Source organism: Mauremys reevesii, linkage group 12 (assembly GCF_016161935.1).
Source record: "Mauremys reevesii isolate NIE-2019 linkage group 12, ASM1616193v1, whole genome shotgun sequence".
Lineage (NCBI taxonomy): Eukaryota > Metazoa > Chordata > Testudines > Geoemydidae > Mauremys > Mauremys reevesii.
Window position 1 is genome coordinate 41,013,940 of NC_052634.1, and position 11,395 is coordinate 41,025,334.

Genomic DNA, 11,395 nt, shown 5'->3' on the forward strand with positions numbered 1-11,395 from the left:
GGCGTGCTGCAGGATAGCCCCTCCCCACCAAAAAGCAACGCCGTGACCCGGATTCGAGCCAAGGTTGCTGCGACCACGGCGCACAGTACTAACCGCTATACGATCACGGCCAGGTGCTGGGGGCGCAGGCTAGGAGCCCAGCGGAAAATGCTCAGATCTGCACTCTCGGGGCGGCCACCTACCTCACCGGCGGCCACAGGTCTTTCTCAAGTCTCCCCATTACACACACAGGTCAAATGCTGAGCAAAGGAAACAAGACAGGAAGCCAATCCCATGCCTGTCCCTTTTTCTGTCTTCCTCCACCCCTGGACCAAGTCCCTCCCCGTTTGTCTGGGCCATTGTCCTCATGGCCCTGGCCAGCCTATTTCCCTTTGCCGCTCTGAAACGTGCCCCCACGTGCAGGCCCCGGGGGAGGCTTTGGCTAGGGCGAGCGTGTCCTTGCGAGGTAACTGTCTCTCTGGAGGTGAAAGTCATCAGTGCGGGGTGCGAAGGGAAGTGGCCGTCGAAGGAGAATGCAAGGCATGTGGCGGGCAGGCCAGGGATTTCTTTGTCCCCCCTTCAAAAGGAGTCACCCTCCCCATCAGGGAATCGAACCCCGGTCTCCCGCGTGACAGGCAGGGATACTCACCACTATACTAACGAGGAAAGGGGCATGATGAGTGGTCCCAGCTCCCACAGACCAGCTATTGTCAGCGTACACCTACACCGTCGCATGGGCCCCAGCAGGCAACAACACTCCTGGCCCTCTTCTGCTTCCCAAAGGCTTTGGCCGCAGCAACAGCCCTGGCCCTCCTCACCTGCCCTTGCCCAGCAGGATGCCTTTTCGGGCTTACACAGCTCCTCACACAACACCCGCCTGGGACCTTGCCCTCCCCTACCAGCTCAGCAGCACCTTTTTTCCTCTCAAAAACTCCTCTTGCCACACTCCCCCTTCCACACTTCACACTCACCTCATCACAAACTCACCCACGGCCCCTTTGGCTTCTCAAGCGCCTCTGAAGGGACGCAGCTTCCCAGGCACGCAGATCCTTCCCTTCAACGCGCACTGGACGGACATTCGAAACACAGCCCTTTCCAGGAGGGAATGCGCTGCTTTTGGACCCTGGCGCCCAGCAAGAAGTCCTGGGACTCTTTTTCTGACCGATGGACCCCACTGACTTGCCTTTACCAAGCAGAAACTGAGGACCGGCTGATGGCTCTCTTTGCAAACGGACGCCATCAGACTGAGCCACGAGGCGTGCTGCAGGATAGCCCCTCCCCACCAAAAGCAACGCCGTGACCCGGATTCCAATCGAGGTTGCTGCGGCCAATGCGCAGAGTACTAACCACTATACGATCACGGCCAGGTGCTGGGGGCGCAGGCAGCAGCCCAGCAGAAAATGTTCAGCTCTGCGCTCTCGGGGCGTCCACCTACCTCGCCGGCGGCCACAGGTCTTTCTCAAGTCTCCCCATTACAGTCACAGGTCAAATGCTGAGCAAAGGAAACAAGACAGGAAGCCAATCCCATGCCTGTCCCTTTTTCTGTCTTCCTCCACCCCTGGACCAAGTCCCTCCCCGTTTGTCTGGGCCATTGTCCTCATGGCCCTGGCCAGCCTATTTCCCTTTGCCGCTCTGAAACGTGCCCCCACGTCCAGGCCCCGGGGGAGGCTTTGGCTAGGGCGAGCGTGTCCTTGCGAGGTAACTGTCTCTCTGGAGGTGAAAGTCATCAGTGCGGGGTGCGAAGGGAAGTGGCCGTCGAAGGAGAATGCAAGGCATGTGGCGGGCAGGCCAGGGATTTCTTTGTCCCCCCTTCAAAAGGGGTCACCCTCCCCGTCGGGGAATCGAACCCCGGTCTCCCGCGTGACAGGCGGGGATACTCACCACTATACTAACGAGCATGATGAGCGGCCGCAGCTCCCACAGACCAGCTATTGTCAGCGTACACCTACACCGTCGCATGGGCCCCAGCAGGCAACAACACTCCTGGCCCTCTTCTGCATTCCAAAGTCTTTGGCCGCAGCAACAGCCCTGGCCCTCCTCACCTGCCCTTGCCCAGCAGGACGCCTTTTCGGGCCTACACAGCTCCTCACACAACACCCGCATGGGACCTTGCCCTCCCCTACCAGCTCAGCAGCACCTTTTTTCCTCTCAAAACCTCCTCTTGCCACACTCCCCCTTCCACACTTCACACTCACCTCATCACAAACTCACCCACGGCCCCTTTGGCTTCTCAAGCGCCTCTGAAGGACGCAGCTTCCTGACACGCAGATCCTTCCCTTCAACGCACTGGACGGACATTCGAAACACAGCCCTTTCCAGGAGGGAATGCGCTGCTTTTGGAACCTGGCGCCCAGCAAGAAGTCCTGGGACTCTTTTTCTGACCGATGGACCCCACTGACTTGCCCTTACCAAGCAGAAACTGAGGACCGGCTGATGGCTCTCTTTGCAAACGGACGCCATCAGACTGAGCCACGAGGCGTGCTGCAGGATAGCCCCTCCCCACCAAAAAGCAATGCCGTGACCCGGATTCGAACCGAGGTTGCTGCGGCCAAGGCGCAGACTACTAACCACTATACGATCACGGCCAGGTGCTGGGGGCGCAGGCAGCAGCCCAGCGGAAAATGCTCAGCTCTGCGCTCTCGGGGCGGCCACCTACCTCGCCGGCGGCCACAGGTCTTTCTCAAGTCTCCCCATTACAGTCACAGGTCAAATGCTGAGCAAAGGAAAAAAGAGAGGAAGCCAATCCCATGCCTGTCCCTTTTACTGTCTTTCTCCACCCCTGGACCAAGTCCCTCCCCGTTTGTCTGGGCCATTGTCCTCATGGCCCTGGCCAGCCTATTTCCCTTTGCCGCTCTGAAACGTGCCCCCACGTGCAGGCCCCGGGTGAGGCTTTGGCTAGCGCGAGCGTGTCCTTGCGAGGTAACTGTCTCTCTGGAGGTGAAAGTCATCAGTGCGGGGTGCGAAGGGAAGTGGCCGTCGAAGGAGAATGCAAGGCATGTGGCGGGCAGGCCAGGGATTTCTTTGTCCCCCCTTCAAAAGGAGTCACCCTCCCCATCGGGAAATCGAACCCCGGTCTCCCACGTGACAGGCAAGGATACTCACCACTATACTAACGAGCATGATGAGCGGCCGCAGCTGCCACAGACCAGCTATTGTCAGCGTACACCTACACCGTCGCATGGGCCCCAGCAGGCAACAACACTCCTGGCCCTCTTCTGCATTCCAAAGTCTTTGGCCGCAGCAACAGCCCTGGCCCTCCTCACCTGCCCTTGCCCAGCAGGACGCCTTTTCGGGCCTACACAGCTCCTCACACAACACCCGCCTGGGACCTTGCCCTCCCCTACCAGCTCAGCAGCACCTTTTTTCCTCTCAAAACCTCCTCTTGCCACACTCCCCCTTCCACACTTCACACTCACCTCATCACAAACTCACCCACGGCCCCTTTGGCTTCTCAGCGCCTCTGAAGGGCGCAGCTTCCTGACACGCAGATCCTTCCCTTCAACGCGCACTGGACGGACATTCGAAACACAGCCCTTTCCAGGAGGAATGCGCTGCTTTTGGAACCTGGCGCCCAGCAAGAAGTCCTGGGACTCTTTTTCTGACCGATGGACCCCACTGACTTGCCCTTACCAAGCAGAAACTGAGGACCGGCTGATGGCTCTCTTTGCAAACGGACGCCATCAGACTGAGCCACGAGGCGTGCTGCAGGATAGCCCCTCCCACCAAAAGCAATGCCGTGACCGGATTCGAACCGAGGTTGCTGCGGCCACGGCGCAGAGTACTAACCACTATACGATCACGGCCAGGTGCTGGGGCGCAGCAGCCCAGCGGAAAATGCTCAGCTCTGCGCTCTCGGGCGGCCACCTACCTCGCTGGCGGCCACAGGTCTTTCTCAAGTCTCCCCATTACAGTCACAGGTCAAATGCTGAGCAAAGGAAAAAAGAGGAAGCCAATCCCATGCCTGTCCCTTTTTCTGTCTTCCTCCACCCCTGGACCAAGTGCCTCCCCGTTTGTCTGGGCCATTGTCCTCATGGCCCTGGCCAGCCTACTTCCCTTTGCCGCTCTGAAACGTGCCCCCACGTGCAGGCCCCGGGGGAGGCTTTGGCTAGGGCGAGCGTGTCCTTGCGAGGTAACTGTCTCTCTGGAGGTGAAAGTCATCAGTGCGGGGTGCGAAGGGAAGTGGCCGTCGAAAGAGAATGGAAGGCATGTGGCGGGCAGGCCAGGGATTTCTTTGTCCCCCCTTCAAAAGGGGTCACCCTCCCCGTCGGGGAATCGAACCCCGGTCTCCCGCGTGACAGGCAAGGATACTTACCACTATACTAACGAGCATGATGAGCGGCTGCAGCTCCCACAGACCAGCTATTGTCAGCGTACACCTACACCGTCGCATGGGCCCCAGCAGGCAACAACACCCCTGGCCATCTTCTGCTTCCCAAAGGCTTTGGCCGCAGCAACAGCCCTGGCCCTCCTCACCTGCCCTTGCCCAGCAGGACGCCTTTTCGGGCCTACACAGCTCCTCACACAACACCCGCCTGGGACCTTGCCCTCCCCTACCAGCTCAGCAGCACCTTTTTTCCTCTCAAAACCTCCTCTTGCCACTCTCCCCATTCCACACTTCACACTCACCTCATCACAAACTCACCCACGGCCCCTTTGGCTTCTCAAGCGCCTCTGAAGGGACGCAGCTTCCCAGGCACGCAGATCCTTCCCTTCAACGCGCACTGGACGGACATTCGAAACACAGCCCTTTCCAGGAGGGAATGCGCTGCTTTTGGACCCTGGCGCCCAGCAAGAAGTCCTGGGACTCTTTTTCTGACCGATGGACCCCACTGACTTGCCTTTACCAAGCAGAAAATGAGGACCGGCTGATGGCTCTCTTTGCAAACGGACGCCATCAGACTGAGCCACGAGGCGTGCTGCAGGATAGCCCCTCCCCACCAAAAGCAACGCCGTGACCCGGATTCGAGCCAAGGTTGCTGCGACCACGGCGCACAGTACTAACCGCTATACGATCACGGCCAGGTGCTGGGGGCGCAGGCTAGGAGCCCAGCGGAAAATGCTCAGATCTGCACTCTCGGGGCGGCCACCTACCTCACCGGCGGCCACAGGTCTTTCTCAAGTCTCCCCATTACACACACAGGTCAAATGCTGAGCAAAGGAAACAAGACAGGAAGCCAATCCCATGCCTGTCCCTTTTTCTGTCTTCCTCCACCCCTGGACCAAGTCCCTCCCCGTTTGTCTGGGCCATTGTCCTCATGGCCCTGGCCAGCCTATTTCCCTTTGCCGCTCTGAAACGTGCCCCACGTGCAGGCCCCGGGTGAGGCTTTGGCTAGGGCGAGCGTGTCCTTGCGAGGTAACTGTCTCTCTGGAGGTGAAAGTCATCAGTGCGGGGTGCGAAGGGAAGTGGCCATCGAAAGAGAATGCAAGGCATGTGGCGGGCAGGCCAGGGATTTCTTTGTCCCCCTTCAAAGGGTCACCCTCCCCGTCGGGAATCGAACCCGGTCTCCGCGTGACAGGCGGGGATACTCACCACTATACTAACGAGGAAAGGGGCACGGTGAGTGGCCCCAGCTCCCCAGACCAGCTATGGTCAGCGTACACCTACACCGTCGCATGGGCCCCAGCAGGCAACAACACTCCTGGCCCTCTTCTGCTTCCCAAAGGCTTTGGCCGCAGCAACAGCCCTGGCCCTCCTCACCTGCCCTTGCCCAGCAGGACGCCTTTTCGGGCCTACACAGCTCCTCACACAACACCCGCCTGGGACCTTGCCCTCCCCTACCAGCTCAGCAGCACCTTTTTTCCTATCAAAACCTCCTCTTGCCACCCTCCCCCTTCCACACTTCACACTCACCTCATCACAAACTCACCCACGGCCCCTTTGGCTTCTCAAGCGCCTCTGGAGGGATGCAGCTTCCCTGGCACGCAGATCCTTCCCTTCAACGCGCACTGGACGGACATTCGAAACACAGCCCTTTCCAGGAGGGAATGCGCTGCTTTTGGACCCTGGCGCCCAGCAAGAAGTCCTGGGACTCTTTTTCTGACCGATGGACCCCACTGACTTGCCTTTACCAAGCAGAAACTGAGGACCGGCTGATGGCTCTCTTTGCAAACGGACGCCATCAGACTGAGCCACGAGGCGTGCTGCAGGATAGCCCCTCCCCACCAAAAAGCAACGCCGTGACCCGGATTCGAATCGAGGTTGCTGCGGCCAAGGCGCAGAGTACTAACCACTATACGATCACGGCCAGGTGCTGGGGGGGCAGGCAGCAGCCCAGCGGAAAATGCTCAGCTCTGCGCTCTCGGGGCGGCCACCTACCTCGCCGGCGGCCACAGGTCTTTCTCAAGTCTCCCCATTACAGTCACAGGTCAAATGCTGAGCAAAGGAAAAAAGAGAGGAAGCCAATCCCATGCCTGTCCCTTTTACTGTCTTTCTCCACCCCTGGACCAAGTCCCTCCCCGTTTGTCTGGGCCATTGTCCTCATGGCCCTGGCCAGCCTATTTCCCTTTGCCGCTCTGAAACGTGCCCCCACGTGCAGGCCCCGGGTGAGGCTTTGGCTAGGCGGCGTGTCCTTGCGAGGTAACTGTCTCTCTGGAGGTGAAAGTCATCAGTGCGGGGTGCGAAGGGAAGTGGCCATCGAAAGAGAATGCAAGGCATGTGGCGGGCAGGCCAGGGATTTCTTTGTCCCCCCTTCAAAAGGGGTCACCCTCCCCGTCGGGGAATCGAACCCCGGTCTCCCGCGTGACAGGCGGGGATACTCACCACTATACTAACGAGGAAAGGGGCACGGTGAGTGGCCCCAGCTCCCACAGACCAGCTATGGTCAGCGTACACCTACACCGTCGCATGGGCCCCAGCAGGCAACAACACCCCTGGCCCTCTTCTGCTTCCCAAAGGCTTTGGCCGCAGCAACAGCCCTGGCCCTCCTCACCTGCCCTTGCCCAGCAGGACGCCTTTTCGGGCCTACACAGCTCCTCACACAACACCCGCCTGGGACCTTGCCCTCCCCTACCAGCTCAGCAGCACCTTTTTTCCTATCAAAACCTCCTCTTGCCACCCTCCCCCTTCCACACTTCACACTCACCTCATCACAAACTCACCCACGGCCCCTTTGGCTTCTCAAGCGCCTCTGGAGGGATGCAGCTTCCCTGGCACGCAGATCCTTCCCTTCAACGCGCACTGGACGGACATTCGAAACACAGCCCTTTCCAGGAGGGAATGCGCTGCTTTTGGACCCTGGCGCCCAGCAAGAAGTCCTGGGACTCTTTTTCTGACCGATGGACCCCACTGACTTGCCTTTACCAAGCAGAAACTGAGGACCGGCTGATGGCTCTCTTTGCAAACGGACGCCATCAGACTGAGCCACGAGGCGTGCTGCAGGATAGCCCCTCCCCACCAAAAGCAACGCCGTGACCCGGATTCGAATCGAGGTTGCTGCGGCCAAGGCGCAGAGTACTAACCACTATACGATCACGGCCAGGTGCTGGGGGCGCAGGCAGCAGCCCAGCAGAAAATGTTCAGCTCTGCGCTCTCGGGGCGTCCACCTACCTCGCCGGCGGCCACAGGTCTTTCTCAAGTCTCCCCATTACAGTCACAGGTCAAATGCTGAGCAAAGGAAACAAGACAGGAAGCCAATCCCATGCCTGTCCCTTTTTCTGTCTTCCTCCACCCCTGGACCAAGTCCCTCCCCGTTTGTCTGGGCCATTGTCCTCATGGCCCTGGCCAGCCTATTTCCCTTTGCCGCTCTGAAACGTGCCCCCACGTCCAGGCCCCGGGGGAGGCTTTGGCTAGGGCGAGCGTGTCCTTGCGAGGTAACTGTCTCTCTGGAGGTGAAAGTCATCAGTGCGGGGTGCGAAGGGAAGTGGCCGTCGAAGGAGAATGCAAGGCATGTGGCGGGCAGGCCAGGGATTTCTTTGTCCCCCTTCAAAGGGGTCACCCTCCCCGTCGGGGAATCAGACCCGGTCTCCCGCGTGACAGGCGGGGACACTCACCACTATACTAACAAGGAAAGGGGCATGATGAGGGGCCCCAGCTCCACAGACCAGCTATTGTCAGCGTACACCTACACCGTCGCATGGGCCCCAGCAGGCAACAACACTCCTGGCCCTCTTCTGCTTCCCAAAGGCTTTGGCCGCAGCAACAGCCCTGGCCCTCCTCACCTGCCCTTGCCCAGCAGGACGCCTTTTCGGGCTTACACAGCTCCTCACACAACACCCGCCTGGGACCTTGCCCTCCCCTACCAGCTCAGCAGCACCTTTTTCCTCTCAAAACCTCCTCTTGCCACTCCCCTTCCACACTTCACACTCACCTCATCACAAACTCAACCACGGCCCCTTTGGCTTCTCAAGCGCCTCTGAAGGGGCGCAGCTTCCCAGGCACGCAGATCCTTCCCTTCAACGCGCACTGGACGGACATTCGAAAAACAGCCCTTTCCAGGAGGAATGCGCTGCTTTTGGACCCTGGCACCCAGCAAGAAGTCCTGGTACTCTTTTTCTGACCGATGGACCCCACTGACTTCCTTACCAAGCAGAAACTGAGGACCGGCTGATGGCTCTCTTTGCAAACGGACGCCATCAGACTGAGCCACGAGGCGTGCTGCAGGATAGCCCTCCCCACCAAAAAGCAATGCCGTGACCGGATTCGAAGCGAGGTTGCTGCGGCCACGGCGCAGAGTACTAACCGCTATCGATCACGGCCAGGTGCTGGGGCGCAGGCAGCAGCCCAGCGGAAAATGCTCAGCTCTGCGCTCTCGGGCGGCCACCTACCTCGCCGGCGGCCACAGGTCTTTCTCAAGTCTCCCCATTACAGTCACAGGTCAAATGCTGAGCAAAGGAAAAAAGAGAGGAAGCCAATCCCATGCCTGTCCCTTTTACTGTCTTTCTCCACCCCTGGACCAAGTCCCTCCCCGTTTGTCTGGGCCATTGTCCTCATGGCCCTGGCCAGCCTATTTCCCTTTGCCGCTCTGAAACGTGCCCCCACGTGCAGGCCCCGGGTGAGGCTTTGGCTAGGGCGAGCGTGTCCTTGCGAGGTAACTGTCTCCCTGGAGGTGAAAGTCATCAGTGCGGGGTGCGAAGGGAAGTGGCCGTCGAAGGAGAATGCAAGGCATGTGGCGGGCAGGCCAGGGATTTCTTTGTCCCCCCTTCAAAAGGAGTCACCCTCCCCATCGGGAAATCGAACCCCGGTCTCCCGCGTGATAGGAAGGGATACTCACCACTATACTAACGAGGAAAGGGGCATGATGAGCGGCCCCAGCTCCCACAGACCAGCTATTGTCAGCGTACACCTACACCGTCGCATGGGCCCCAGCAGGCAACAACACTCCTGGCCCTCTTCTGCTTCCCAAAGGCTTTGGCCGCAGCAACAGCCCTGGCCCTCCTCACCTGCCCTTGCCCAGCAGGACGCCTTTTCGGGCCTACACAGCTCCTCACACAACACCCGCCTGGAACCTTGCCCTCCCCTACCAGCTCAGCAGCACCTTTTTTCCTCTCAAAACCTCCTCTTGCCACTCTCCCCATTCCACACTTCACACTCACCTCATCACAAACTCACCCACGGCCCCTTTGGCTTCTCAAGCGCCTCTGAAGGGACGCAGCTTCCCAGGCACGCAGATCCTTCCCTTCAACGCGCACTGGACGGACATTCGAAACACAGCCCTTTCCAGGAGGGAATGCGCTGCTTTTGGACCCTGGCGCCCAGCAAGAAGTCCTGGGACTCTTTTTCTGACTGATGGACCCCACTGACTTGCCTTTACCAAGCAGAAAATGAGGACCGGCTGATGGCTCTCTTTGCAAACGGACGCCATCAGACTGAGCCACGAGGCGTGCTGCAGGATAGCCCCTCCCCACCAAAAAGCAACGCCGTGACCCGGATTCGAGCCAAGGTTGCTGCGACCACGGCGCAGAGTACTAACCACTATACGATCACGGCCAGGCGCTGGGGGCGCAGGCTAGGAGCCCAGCGGAAAATGCTCAGATCTGCACTCTCGGGGCGGCCACCTACCTCACCGGCGGCCACAGGTCTTTCTCAAGTCTCCCCATTACACACACAGGTCAAATGCTGAGCAAAGGAAACAAGACAGGAAGCCAATCCCATGCCTGTCCCTTTTTCTGTCTTCCTCCACCCCTGGACCAAGTCCCTCCCCGTTTGTCTGGGCCATTGTCCTCATGGCCCTGGCCAGCCTATTTCCCTTTGCCGCTCTGAAACGTGCCCCCACGTGCAGGCCCCGGGGGAGGCTTTGGCTAGGGCGAGCGTGTCCTTGCGAGGTAACTGTCTCTCTGGAGGTGAAAGTCATCAGTGCGGGGTGCGAAGGGAAGTGGCCGTCGAAGGAGAATGCAAGGCATGTGGCGGGCAGGCCAGGGATTTCTTTGTCCCCCCTTCAAAAGGAGTCACCCTCCCCATCAGGGAATCGAACCCCGGTCTCCCGCGTGACAGGCGGGGATACTCACCACTATACTAACGAGGAAAGGGGCATGATAAGCGGTCCCAGCTCCCACAGACCAGCTATTGCCAGCGTACACCTACACCGTCGCATGGGCCCCAGCAGGCAACAACACTCCTGGCCCTCTTCTGCTTCCCAAAGGCTTTGGCCGCAGCAACAGCCCTGGCCCTCCTCACCTGCCCTTGCCCAGCAGGATGCCTTTTCGGGCTTAAACAGCTCCTCACACAACACCCGCCTGGGACCTTGCCCTCCCCTACCAGCTCAGCAGCACCTTTTTTCCTCTCAAAAACTCCTCTTGCCACACTCCCCCTTCCACACTTCACACTCACCTCATCACAAACTCACCCACGGCCCCTTTGGCTTCTCAAGCGCCTCTGAAGGGACGCAGCTTCCCAGGCACGCAGATCCTTCCCTTCAACGCGCACTGGACGGACATTCGAAACACAGCCCTTTCCAGGAGGGAATGCGCTGCTTTTGGACCCTGGCGCCCAGCAAGAAGTCCTGGGACTCTTTTTCTGACCGATGGACCCCACTGACTTGCCCTTACCAAGCAGAAACTGAGGACCGGCTGATGGCTCTCTTTGCAAACGGACGCCATCAGACTGAGCCACGAGGCGTGCTGCAGGATAGCCCCTCCCCACCAAAAAGCAATGCCGTGACCCGGATTCGAACCGAGGTTGCTGCGGCCACGGCGCAGAGTACTAACCACTATACGATCACGGCCAGGTGCTGGGGGCGCAGGCAGCAGCCCAGCGGAAAATGCTCAGCTCTGCGCTCTCGGGGCGGCCACCTACCTCGCCGGCGGCCACAGGTCTTTCTCAAGTCTCCCCATTACAGTCACAGGTCAAATGCTGAGCAAAGGAAAAAAGAGAGGAAGCCAATCCCATGCCTGTCCCTTTTTCTGTCTTCCTACACCCCTGAACCAAGTGCCTCCCCGTTTGTCTGGGCCATTGTCCTCATGGCCCTGGCCAGCCTATTTC

General features: G+C 59.4%; 4 non-coding genes across 4 annotated transcripts; all 4 read right to left on the reverse strand.

The window, feature by feature from the left end:
* Positions 1–573: 573 nt before the first annotated feature.
* TRNAD-GUC lies at positions 574–645 on the reverse strand. The gene has a single exon. It is a non-coding gene; the product is annotated as a tRNA-Asp (tRNA).
* Positions 646–1,805: 1,160 nt separating this feature from the next.
* On the reverse strand, positions 1,806–1,877 carry TRNAD-GUC. The gene has a single exon. It is a non-coding gene; the product is annotated as a tRNA-Asp (tRNA).
* Positions 1,878–6,684: 4,807 nt separating this feature from the next.
* Positions 6,685–6,756, reverse strand: TRNAD-GUC. The gene has a single exon. It is a non-coding gene; the product is annotated as a tRNA-Asp (tRNA).
* Positions 6,757–10,367: 3,611 nt separating this feature from the next.
* Positions 10,368–10,439, reverse strand: TRNAD-GUC. Its single transcript has one exon. It is a non-coding gene; the product is annotated as a tRNA-Asp (tRNA).
* Between the last annotated feature and the right edge of the window lie 956 nt (positions 10,440–11,395).